The sequence below is a fragment of the Silurus meridionalis genome, chromosome 8, assembly GCF_014805685.1.
Source record: "Silurus meridionalis isolate SWU-2019-XX chromosome 8, ASM1480568v1, whole genome shotgun sequence".
NCBI lineage: Eukaryota > Metazoa > Chordata > Actinopteri > Siluriformes > Siluridae > Silurus > Silurus meridionalis.
This window is the reverse complement of record NC_060891.1, coordinates 9,971,827-9,985,227: the sequence shown is the minus strand read 5'-3', so window position 1 is coordinate 9,985,227 and position 13,401 is coordinate 9,971,827. Positions and strand designations below refer to the sequence as shown.

At 42.5% G+C, this 13,401-nt stretch overlaps 1 long non-coding RNA gene across 1 annotated transcript; it reads right to left on the bottom strand.

Annotated features, from left to right (window-relative positions):
- Nucleotides 1–5,991: 5,991 nt before the first annotated feature.
- Nucleotides 5,992–7,218, bottom strand: LOC124390418. Its single transcript, XR_006926739.1, has 3 exons — nt 7,099–7,218; nt 6,860–6,922; nt 5,992–6,215 (listed from the first exon to the last, which is right to left on the bottom strand). It is a non-coding gene; the product is annotated as an uncharacterized LOC124390418 (long non-coding RNA).
- Nucleotides 7,219–13,401: the final 6,183 nt, after the last annotated feature.

Genomic DNA, 13,401 nt, shown 5'->3' with positions numbered 1-13,401 from the left:
AGGTTTCACTATCCTGCCCACTCTGGTCCTAACTCCAACCACTTCACGGTCTGTAGTTGGTTCAACAATACCAACAGGATTATCATCATGTATAACCTCGGAAGAAATGCTGTTAGATTCACGAGTCAGACCTTCAGTTTCTGGAGCTTCAGAATTACTGTCTCTCTCCATGAAGTCATCCTTTGATACTGAAGGGACTTCTCCCAACACACCAGAAACTGTGTCCACTGACACAATACTACTACTACTACTACTACTGCTAGGCAAACTCTGCTGAGGGCTCTCTTGCACAGCACATTCTTCCACCCAACTGGCAACTCGGTCGGATACACTGGGCTTAATCCCGGGAGCACAATCATTTGCCAAAGACGTTCTTACACCCATAGACACTGACGCGCTACTACCGTTAGATGGTACGTCAGAATCTCCCAGCTCCAATGGAAGAAAGTTAGCTTGCAACAATAAGTTGCGATGAACAGTTTTCTCCTGGCCCGTTTTAGTGTTATGTATACGGTAAATATGGCACTGAGGGTTCAATCCAACTACCCTGTAAGGTGTGGACTCCCACCTATCTGCCAGTTTTCTCTTCCCACGTTCACCTTTGTTGGCAAGGAGAACCTGATCTCCCAACTCGATATCACAGCCCTTTGTTTTCCGGTTGTACAATTCGGCCTGCCGCTGCTGGCTGGCACAGATGTTCCCTTGAGCAACAGTTAGAGCTTCTTTCAGGTCAGTTCTCAACCTCTTTACGTACTTGTCATAGTCAGTGACATCACTGTCACCCTCAAGGTTACCAAACATGACATCCACAGGCAGCTTTGGAATTCTGCCAAACATTAGGTAAAACAGGGCATACCCAGTGGATTCATGCACGGTACAGTTGTACGCAAAAGTTAGTGTATAAAGCATCTGAGACCACCTATCCTTGGACCTAGGCGGCAATGCTCTGATCATGTTGCCCAAGGTTCTATTGAACCTCTCGACAAGGCCATTGCCCATAGGATGGTAGGCGGTTGTTCTGGACTTTTTCACTCCTGCGACCTGCAACAGCTCTCAAATCAACTGACTTTCAAAGTTAGCTCCCTGATCAGAGTGGATCCGATCAGGGAAGCCATACACACAGAAGTATTTGTCCCACAATTGCCTTGCCACCTGCTTCGCTGACTGATTACGGCACTGAAAAGCATGAGCCATACGGGAAAAATGGTCAGTAATGACTAACACGTCTACGTTATGACCCTTGGAGCTTTCTGCGGTCCAAAAATCAATGCATACAAGCTCCATAGGTCTTGATGTTCTCACACTCTCCAGCGGGGCTCTGCCTTCAGGTTCAGGAGTTTTACTAACGACACAGCGCTGGCAACATTTGACGTACTTGCGAACATCATGTTCCAACCCGACCCAAAAGAACCTTTGTCTCGCCAGGTGCATGGTTCTACTTTGGCCCTGGTGCCCTGCTTCATCGTGAATGCCCATCATCACCTGCGCAACTAAAGACGATGGAACAATGTACTGTAACTGTTTCTTTCCTGCCAGATTATCTTTCCTTACACGATACAGAATACCATCAACCATCTTCAATTTGTCCCACTGCTTCAAAAGCCTGAGAACTTTATAAATCTCCCCAGCGCGCTCACGGCGCGAGGCTCTTTTGCCCCTATTGATGTAAAACAGGACCCGGGACAGGCAAGGATCATTTTGTTGTGCGTCTCAAGTTCATCCAATGACAAAACTGGTAAAGGGCATTGCCCAGGGGGTGACAAATGTTGGATGTCTTGAGCGATCAATGACACTGCCCTGGATTCTACTCCTGCTTCCCAGTGACTATGACCCTCTAACACCGCAGACACCTCAGCACAGGAGAGCGGACATTGGTTTGATGTTACACAGTGTCTGCACAGTGTCTTTCCCAAACTGTTCTGCTTCCTTGAGCAATGAATTGTAAGGTTCACTCAGCAGTCTCTCACTGAGCCGGTTAGGAACAAAGGGTTGACGACTCAGAGCATCGGCCACCACATTTTTAGGGCCAGGTATGTATTTAATGCTAAAGCGGTATGGCGCCAACTTGGAGATTCATCGCTGTTCACACGCGTCGAGTTTAGGCTTTGTAAGGATATAAGTTAATGGATTATTATCAGTCCATACGACAAATTTACTGCCTTTCAGCCAGTGGCTGAATTTGTCGCAGACAGACCACTTCAAAGCCAAAAACTCTAAACGATGAGCAGGATACCTGGCTTGGGCGCGGTTAAGAGCCTTGCTAGCAAAAGCAATCGGCCGAGCTCTGGTCTCACCCTCTGCAAGTTGCGATAGTACGGCACCTAACCCATCAGTAGAAGCGTCAGTGGACAATATAAATGGCTGGCTAAAGTCAGGATGCGTCAGCACCACAGAATTCACCAAAGCAGCTTTTAGCTGCTGGAAGGCACTGCTGTGCTCCTCCTTCCAATCCCCAGGGCTCAATTTCCTGAATACAACAACACGCTTATCTGGAGGCTTTTTGCCCCTTGGGGCAGCTGTCAATGCAAACAAAGGTTTTGCGATGGTGGAGCAGTTCTGGATGAATCTCTGGTAATACAACACCATCCCAAGGAAAGACTTTATTTTCCTTTGAGACGGGGTTACCCCATCCTCCATCATCAAATCAGACTCTGATACTGCCGCAATAGCACTGACCTTGTCTGGGTCAGTTGCTACTCCTGTACTGTCAATAACGTGCCCCAAAAACCGCACGCTCCTCTGGAGGAAATGACACTTCTTAGGGGCTAATTTTAACCCATGTTCGCGAAGCCTACTGAACACCATCTCAAGTCTTTTGATCGCCCCACCCTCGTCCGGGGCATACACAAGTAGGTCATCCAGGTAACAAAGCAACGTCAGGAAATTTTGGTCGCCGAAGATATTCATCATTAGGCGCATGAAGCTAGCGGGGCTGTTACAAAGCCCCTGCGGCAGCCTGTTAAATTCAAATAGGCCCATTGGCGTTGTGAAGGCCGTGAGCTTCTTGTCCTCCTCCGCCATGGCAACATTATAAAAGCCGGAGGTGAGATCCATCACGCTAAACAAAGCATTCCCACCCAAGGCCGCCAAACAGTCTGCTTGGTGAGGTAAGGGGTGAGCGTCCTTAATGGTCCGAGCATTAAGCCAGCGGTAATCAACACAAACGCGAAGTTCACCGCTCTTCTTCCATACAAGGACCAGTGGGGAAGCCCACTCACTACAAGACTTCCTAATGATGTCTTGCTCCTCCATCTCTGAGAGCACCTTCCTCAAGGTTTGATATTGGGCCGGGGGGACACGCCTATATGGAAGCCTGCAAGGGTGGTTGTCCGATAAATGAATCCTATGGACAAACTCTTTGGCCTTACCACAGTCTAGCCTGTGTTTAGAAAACACATCCTGATACTTCTGAATCAGCTGTAGAAGCTGATCCTTCCAGTACGGAGTGACTTCGCAGGACCCTATGTCAAGGTCACCGAGGCCAAGCTTTTGCAGTACACTATGTATATCAGAAGGGGAACCGCATATGCCAACAGTAGAGGAGACAGACTGGCTCTGTACATTCACAGCCTCTCCGTGACTATGTCCAAGTTGCACATCCAAGTCTTCAACTGCTAAAACAGGAGACACATCTGCTATTTTGGCATTACGTCTCAAAGTGAGCGGTTTATCAGACGGGTTAATAACCTTAACCGGCACCCATCTATCACCTGGCAGTGTGGCTATAACACGCCAGACAAGAACACCCTTCTTGTGAGTCTGAGCCTTTGGTGGCTCAACCAGCACAGCACTACCCACAGAAACGAAAGAACTGGCCGGAAGCCTTCCCCACACAAGGTGCTCTTGACGAGGTAGAAGTGTGACAGCTTGAGCAAGCTTAGCGGTACCGATGACGGTTGGGATAGAACTGCCCTGCCATCTGTCATGCCCAGATAACATACTCAAGAACCGCTGGATCTCTGATTCTCCCGTAGGATTCGGCTGATTCATGACACGCCAATAGCTTGGGGACTGCTTAAGTTGACTAAGGATGTATTTGATGACGTTAGTACCGACAATTAACTGGTCTTTTTGTCCTGGTACAACAAGGGTTGGTACAACAACTGAGTGGTCATATACATGCATTTTTAGCTGATAGATGCACTTGGGCCTGACCCGAACGCCACCACAACCTAGAAGTAAAATATCAGCGTGGGGCTGATCAGACTCAAGGGTCCCACACGCATCTAGCAGCCTGTGCTCCATTTCCTCGCTAATGGTACATGCCATAGAACCAGTGTCCAATAGGCCCTGGCATATGACTGTATCATTAACCAACACATCTGTATAGAATAAACTGTCAGCTTTTTCCAATTTTGCAATGTTCTGGAACAAAACAGTGCTGCTACTTGACTCAACCTGACAATTGCTACTATAGATGACCATCGGATCATCTTCACTGGTGAGAGGCTGACTTTTAGCACTCACACCGCCCTCCCCCCAATGTGAGTGATCTAGTTTCCCTGATCGTCACTAGCTTGGGTCACGTCTTGCCCAGCAGCCCTGTGACACTGCTTACGCTGATGCCCAAACTCCAAACAATTAAGACATCTCTTTTCCCTCATGCAGTGCGAACGGGTTGAATGAGATCTGTCTCTACATACTGCACATGGGGAAGCTCAATACCACGGTGATGGTTGAGGCTTTGGTCCTGGAGCGGGTAAGGTGGTGCGCTCGAGGACCCTTTCTAACATCTTTAACACACGCTCCAAAGTGCCCGATTCCGCAGATTCGTTTGTTTCAGGGTGTGGGCTTGCATTACACACTGCAGAGTTTACACCTACATCTTCACTCCCTACTGTTACCCGAGTGCTGACAGGTCCTTTAACAACAGCAGCCTGGTTTACTGCAGCTTTAAATGCAGAAGGAAGCTGCTTGCGAGACCTAAAGTCCCTTTCGTGCTCATCAATGGCCTCTTGGACCTCTTCAGCAGACCATTTGCTTATGAACTTACACCTAAAGACACTGGCAAGGTCAGAATTAGGGCAGTTCCGGATAAACATCATTACAATCTCCGAACTCATATTCTCCATCTTACCACCACATTTTTTCAGGTGAGCATCTGCTAGCTCGGCTGCTTCATTCAACCTGACCCAATAGTCAACAGGACACTCATTGTGTTTTGGCTGTGTCGCATAAAAATCAGCTAACAGCTGGCATGAGCCAGGGTTCTCGCTAAAATAACGACGCAGTACCTCGTAAACAACTTCAGGGCAGAGTACAGCAGCCGAGCTGCTTTTTAGCTTAACCTTGACAATGCTCTTTGCCCTACCACAAAGGTGATTAAGTATCTCTTCCACACTGTCTGCCTTGTTGCAGCCCTTTTTGGACAGATATACTTCCATCTGTTCAATCCACTCCAGGATGGTGCACTTATCACTACCATCCCCTCTGAACATTTGTGGGTCTTTAATGTCAGCTTTGACTGTGAGGTTTAGCTTGGACAGATCAAGATTCGGGGATGAAGGCATTGTCATCGATGGACGCTGCTCAGACGATGGAACGGGATCAGGTAATATTGAGGCTTGGTTTGTCAACAAACGCGTAACAATAGAATCGCCTATCTGACTGCCAAGCTCACCAATGAGATCACGTAGTTGCTGTGTAACTTTGTCACAACCAACATTGGTAGGAGTGGAAGACTTTGGTTCGTTTATCTCAGTGTAAGGCGGAAACAAAGCAGTCGCCGGATCATAGACCAACATGCACGGTTTACCAACTTTAGGCTCATCAACTCCAAGAACGCCTCGACCCCTGCCATAGTGAGGTGTTACAAAACTTCCATTAAACCCTCCTTCTGCCATAATACTAGTGGTAAGTAGTTACAATGGAAAACATACACACACAAAAAAAAATTATCTTCACAGTTATCATATGCTTTAAGTCAAACGAAGGCAAAAACGGGTAAAATGGATAGGAAGTCCAATGTGTGGTGTGGTGAAGGAGAGTTCAATTACTGTTAATGTCCAGACACTGTTACCAGAATGTCAATAATGAAGATGCTTCGGCCGTCGATTTCTGCGTTGTGATCATACGTTGTTGAACCCCAGCGATCAGCTGCAGCGGATCTAGTGCATCCGGGTCACGGCACCAAATTTATGTAGCATGTCTGGAACGGACAACCTCACCCACAAGGACCACACAACCACTTAGCGATGAGATCTGGTATTTTTAATCTGTTGATAAGGAGAAATCATCAGTTCAAAACGGGGTAGCAGCTCCTCCCACTCTGATACACTCAGTGATGTTTATAGGGAGGAGCGCACAGTGCATGTGTCCACCAGCCTCATGCAGTGAACCTGAGGCCAACGCAAAACGCACGATAAAAATAAATAAATAAAAATAAAATGTGAATAAAGAAATAACTATAGTTACAGCATATGAATTTCCTGTTTTCATTTTAAACAATATGCTTCCAAATACTACTAAAAATGTAGGATATTGCATTGCAATAAACATATCAAAATCTTTTACTTGCATTACAAATATGCACCATTTTATACTCCCAACACATGTAAATACACATTAACTCTATATATTCAAATACTGCATCATACTTTAAACAAACAAAACAACTACAAAACATATTTAAACCCAGTGCATGTATACATTACATACAAAATTAGATGTTGTGCTTAGTATAATTTGCACAGCCATGTGCAAGCTACACAATGTGCGTCACACTCAGCACAAATAAAACGGTTTACCAAATAAAACATCAAATAACAGTCTTACCTTTTTATAACACTTTACATAAAACACTCATTAACCATCATCCAACACTCTTTTCTTTATAAAACAAACAAAACAAATAGCATACCTGTTGATAAGGAGAAATCATCAGTTCAAAACGGGGTAGCAGCTCCTCCCACTCTGATACACTCTAGTATTAGCATACAATGCTAATTAGTTAGCGCCACAATATACTGACTATTTACACAAAATCACATTAAACAGTACATCCTTGTTGCAGCTAATACTATTGAATGCTGACACAATTTTAATCACATTTATCCAATGATAAATATACACATTCAGGCAAAAAAATCATCAACATACCAGTGATGTTTATAGGGAGGAGCGCACAGTGCATGTGTCCACCAGCCTCATGCAGTGAACCTGAGGCCAACGCAAAACGCACGATGAAAAACCCCAGATGTGCCCCGCTGATGACACTCCCTCCCCAACAAGTACTCAAAGAAAAGTTCCTCTACATTTTAGATATTTAAACAAAATGATTTAAACAAAATTTCGTGAAGTTCATTACTTCAGCATGAATATACACATATGGAAAGTATAACAATAAAAAAAAGAATAATAATTAAAAAAAATAATAAAAAAACATTAATACAGAAATATATAAATAAAAGGGAAACTCGAAACAAAAATCTAGTCAAAGTACCTTTTATACCAGTTACATTTGCAGTGGTGAGGGACAGGTTGACGGACGAGGTCAGACAGGAGTCTCCATTAACTATGATGTTTGCGGATGATATTATGATCTGTGGTGAGAGTAGTGAGCAGGTTGAGAAGAGCTTGGAGAGGTGGAGGTATGCGCTGGAGAGAAGGGGAATGAAAGTCAGTAGGAGTAAGATAGAGTACATGTGCATAAATGAGAGGGAGGGCAGTGGAGTGGTGCGGTTACAGGGAGAAGAGGTGGAGAAGGTGGTGGAGTTCAGGTACCTGGGTCAACAGTGCAAAGTAATGGAGAGTGTGTTAGGGAAGTAAAGAAAAGAGTGCAGGCAGGGTAGAGTGGGTGGAGAAGAGTGACAGGAGTGATTTGTGATAGAAGGGTATCTGCAAAAATGAAAGGGAAAGTTTATAGGACTGTGGTGAGACCTGCGTTGTTGTATGGATTAGAGACAGTGGCAATGAGTAAAAGGCAGGAGGAGGAGCTGGAGGTAGCAGAGCTAAAGATGTTAAGGATTTCTTTGGGAGTGACGAGGATGGACAAGATTAGAAATGAGTTTATTAGAGGGACAGTGCACAGTGGTAGGAGATGCAACTTGAAAGAGACTGGAGGCGGTAAGGTGATGTCAGGTAGTGTAGCTAGACAACATTAAATGGTGGTCTGAGGGATGGCTTTGGAGGTGAATAAGAAGAGTGAGGACTAAAACTAGAATAAAATGTTGGAACTGAAGAAGGAATACTGTTGTGTGAGATTCAGGGAAGAGGACCGACATGGCCTATGTGGTGGTGTTAAGGGAAACTAAGCTAGTAAAGTACTTACTCTGGAAGTACCTTCTGGAAAGACAAACGGAGACAAAGAGACATGGTGGTGGAATGAGGAAGTACAGGAAAGCATAAGCAGAAAGAGAGGTTAGCAAAACATAATTGGACACAGAGACATAAAAAGCAGGCAGAAGTACAAGCAGATGCGACAACAGGTAAAGAGGGATTTGGCAAAAGCAACGAAAAAAGACATTATGAGCTGTATAAGAAGTTGGACACTAAAAAAGGAGTAAAGCATTGGCTAAGGGAATGGACTGAGTAGGGAATGATGCGTTGCAAGTAAGGGCAATAATGGATAGGTGTGGAAAGGTGTTGAGAGGATAAAGAGAGTATTTTGAGCAGCTAAGTAATGCATCAAATAAACGACAGAGGGAAGATGTGTAGATGAATGTAGATGTGTAGTGAAGCAGAAAGTGCATAGTATTAGTAAGGAAGAAGTGAGAGCAGCTATTAAGAGGATAAAGAGTATAAAGTCAGTTGGCCCAGATGACATACCAGATGAAGCATGGAGATGTTTAGGAGAGATGGCAGTGGAGTTTTTAACCAGATTGTTTTAAAAGATTTTGCATGGTGAGAGGATTCCTGAGGAATTTAAAAGGTGTGTGCCGGTACCAATTTTTTCAAATAAGGAAGACGTGCAGACCTGCAGGTAACTACAGAGGAATAAATTTGATCAGCCACACCATAAAGTTATGGGAAAGAGTAGTGGAAACCAGGCTGAGAGAAGAGGTGACCATCTGTGAGCAACAGTATGATTTTAGCCACACCTTCTGCTGTGGCTGTTTTAAAGCTGGGAAACAATTTTCATTTTTATAAGATCATCAACAATTCTGGCTACTTTTATACCTGTTAAAAACTCACTTTTTTTCTTTGGCTTTTAATTCCTAAAGGATGTTGTTTTAGTTACTTTCTTTTTTGTTTCTTGACTGATAATTGGTTGTGAAGGCTTTATTTGTTTTAATAACTAATTAAAAAACGTTTATTCTACAAACCCAATTCCAAAAAAGTTGGGACACTACAAATTGTTAATAAAAACAGAATGCAATGATGTGGAGGTTTCAAATTTTAATATTTTATTCAGAATACAACATAGATAACATATAAAATGTTTAAACTAAGAAAATTTATCATTTTAAAGGGAAAAATAAGTGGATTTTGAATATCGTGGCATCAACACATCTAAAAAAAAAGTTGGGACAAGGCCATGTTAACCACTGTGTGGCATCCCCTATTTTCTTTATATAGTCTGCAAATATCTGGGGACTGCGGAGACAAGCCGCTCGAGTTTAGGAATAGGAATGTTGTCCCATTCTTGTTTAACCTCCTACGACCTGGGTGTCCACATACGTGGACATTGTGCACAATGGTGTCTTTATTGTTTTCTGTAGATACAGACCGAGTGTTCACATAAGTGACATCATTTTTTTTCTAAGAAGAGCTTCATGTTCAAAGAAAATATATGGTTATTATAATTATTCAGGTCTTAGGAGGTTAATACAGGCTTCTAGTTGTTTAACTGTCTTAGGTCTTCTTTGTCACATCTTCCTCTTTATCATGCACCACATTTTTTATGGGTGAAAGATCTGGACTGCAGGCTGGCCATTTCAGTACCTGGATCCTTCTTCTACACAGCCATGATGTTGTAATTGATGCAGTATGTGGTCTGGCATTGTCATGTTGGAAAATGCAAGGTCTTTCCTGAAAGAGACAATGTCTGGATAGGAGCATATGTTGTTCTAGAACTTACCTTTCAGCATTGATAGTGCCTTTCCAGATGTGTAAGCTGCCCATGCCACACGCACACATGCAACCCCATACCATCATAGATGCAGGCTTCTGAACTGAGGGCTGATAACAACTTGGGATAGCCTTAGGATTAGTCCAGATGACACTGCATCCCAGTTTTCCAAAAAGAACTTCAAATTTTGATTCGTCTGACCACAGAACAGTTTTCCACTTTGCTCAGTCAATCTTAAATGAGCCTTGGCCCAGAGAAAATGCCTGCGCTTCTGGATTATGTTTAGATATGGCTTCTTTTTTGACCTATAAAGTTTTAGCCGGCATCGGCGAATGGCACGGTGGATTGTGTTCACCGACAATGTTTTTTTTGGGAGTATTCCTGAGCCCATGTTGTGATTTCCATTACAATAGCATTCCTGTATGTGATGCAGGGCCTGAAAATCACGTGCATCCAGTATGGTTTTCCGGCCTTGACCCTTATGCACAGAGATTGTTTCAGATTCTCTGAATTTTTGGATAATATTATGCACTGCAGATGATGATAACTTCAAACTCTTTGCAATTTCTCTCTGAGAAACTCCTTTCTGAAATTGCTTCACTATTTTTCACTGCTGCATTGTGGGAATTGGTGATCCTCTGCCCATCCTGACTTCTGAGGGACACTGTTACACTAAGAGGCTTCTTTTATACCCAATCATGTTGCCAACTGACCTAATAAGTTGCAAATTTGTCCTCCTGCTTTTCTTTATATGTACATTTAACTTTTCCAGCCTCTTATTGCTACCTGTCCCAACTTTTTTGAAATGTGTAGCTCTCATGAAATCCAAAATGAGCCAATATTTGGCATGTCAAAATTTCAAAATGTCGCACTTTTAACATTTGATATTTTATCTATATTCTATTGTGAATATAATATGAGTTTATGAGATTTGTAAATTATTGCATTCCTTTTTTATTCACAATTTGTAACAATAAAAAAGTACAGATAATGGCACCCTTGTTCAATGCTGACCTAATATTGAGATAAGCACTTGTCACATGCATGAATATTTAAACATCCATTGTAAACATGACCACACTGGTTGTTATTTAGTGTTTAATTTAGATAGATTGATATTAACTGTGTTTGATATCTGTAATCATTTTTAATGAGAATTATAGCTAAATTTCTCATTCAGATATCAGTATAGGAATTCTAATGCATGTAGAGTTATTGTTTATGTTACAGTTGGATTTAAATACTGTATGATTCAGTTGTTGTGAATTTTTTTTTTTTTGCAGACAACTCATTTGCAGATTAAAAACAGATTAACATCTTTTCCATGACAGCAGGATGTGTCTTCTGACATTGTTGTTTAATAATTGAGAAGCTGCTCACTACATCAGTTAGGGTTAAATAACTTGTTGCCATCTAAAACATACCGTATTTTTCGGACTATAAGCCGCGTTTTTTTTTTTTTTCCACGTTTTGAACCCCGCAGCTTAAACAATTAAGCGGCTTATTTATGAATTTTTCCTGGGTTTTCCCCAGTTTCACAAACTTCAAGCCAAAAAACTGAACCCCATAACATTAGACCAATGAAATTTCCGAACGAGTCTGGGTCATGGGAGAGCTCACTAACTCCAGTTGCAACAGAAATCAAATAAGCACAGACAGGTTTCCAAAACTCTTGCTTTTTTATTTTTCTTGGCAACAGTGTTACGGGTTAGTCAAAGAAACTTAGAAATGAGCATCAGAAAATAATAAGGACATATTCCTCGGTCTCCACACATGCAGTATTAGCAGGAAAATGCGGTGCCGGGCTATTCCCAAACATATTTCACCCGTTACACCGTGTAACAGACACTGTCTTTCGTTAAAGCCTGTGTAAAGTTCATTGGTTTCAATGTACACACCTTATATATACACATTATATATACATTATACATTATTATATATAGATTATAGACAGGTGCAGCTTATTTATGTTTAAAATAAAAATCTTTGTCAAATTCAGTGGGTGCGTCTTATATTAAATTATGGTAATCATCCATGCAGTAATTATCCAATGGGAGGCTTTTATATATTTGCTTAGTTCAATCCAGGTGGTGTAACTTTTTTGGACTGGCAGTGTATTTTATACTGCTCCAGTAAAGTAAAAAAGGAAGGGGGGTTAAAAGGGGGAATGTAAATGGGGAACAGGTGTTGGTGATTACAGTGGAACCCTGTTGTACGAGCATAATTTGTTCTTGAAAATTGCTCGTGTGTCCATTTGCTCGTATGTTCAAACTAATTTTCCCCATAGGAATGAATGTAAAAGTGATTTAATCTGTTCCGAGATGTCATTCGATCGCTTATTTCTGCACTTAAGTATTTGTAGCCTATTTTTAAAAACAAATACACCGCAAATTAGTGTAATATAAACAGAATTTAACACTTACTCACGTGGTAGTGGTTAATTGCAAGTGTGAGACGCACCATGCTCATAACCTCCTCGGTTTCCATGGTAATTTTATTTACTTTCATTTTCACAGCACCATCACTGATTTTCTTGGGAGACATTTTTCAAGATTTCTAGTGAAATAAAAATATAAAACTAAAAAAAGTTACTGTGGGAGTACGTATGAATACGGGAGCCACTTTTATTTGGGTTTTTTTTGTGTCGGTCTGCTTAGTGCCCCACGCAGCACGTCTCTGGCGCGCGCGCACACACACACGCTCTCCTCCTTAAATGCACCTGAAAAGAGAACAATCATTAGGTCAAATTACATTCAGGCGAGGCAATCCCCTGTCTATCTGCTCCCGGACCCGCCTCCATTCACAAACCACCGCTCGGCCACGCCCCTGCTGCCACAGTTATGTTTTTGCTGCACTGAACAATGAGAGCGACTGAGTGATACGTCATCAACTAAGCGACTGATGCGACCCTCTGCCGAAAACGGGGAACCGACAGCGTGGGTTTGCTCGTATCTCCGTTTGCTCATACTTTAGGTTGCTCGTACAACGGGGTTTCACTGTAGTAGGAGGGAACGGCTGAGCGAGATTGTTGAGTCCAGGAGGGAGGCTGGTGGTTCTCTGACAATTTTAAGACAGAATATATAATCACAATTTTTAAATTAAGAAAAATTATATTGTTTGGTAACTCTAGTTTTACGATCTTTACAACCTTACGATCACACAATTAAACTAATTATTAACAAGCTACTTTTAAGATACTTGGACTAAATTAACTGCTTGGAATCAGTGTTTTAATGCTTACTTTATGTGACGCGAGGGGTGTGGTGTGGGGTGGCCTAGAGGCGAGAGCCGAACGGCTCGTCACACCCAAGCTCAACTTTATATACTAACCAAGTCGACTACGCCACCTGGGAGGGTTATACCCAGGAAATAGAAGTAAACCCCAGAGTTTA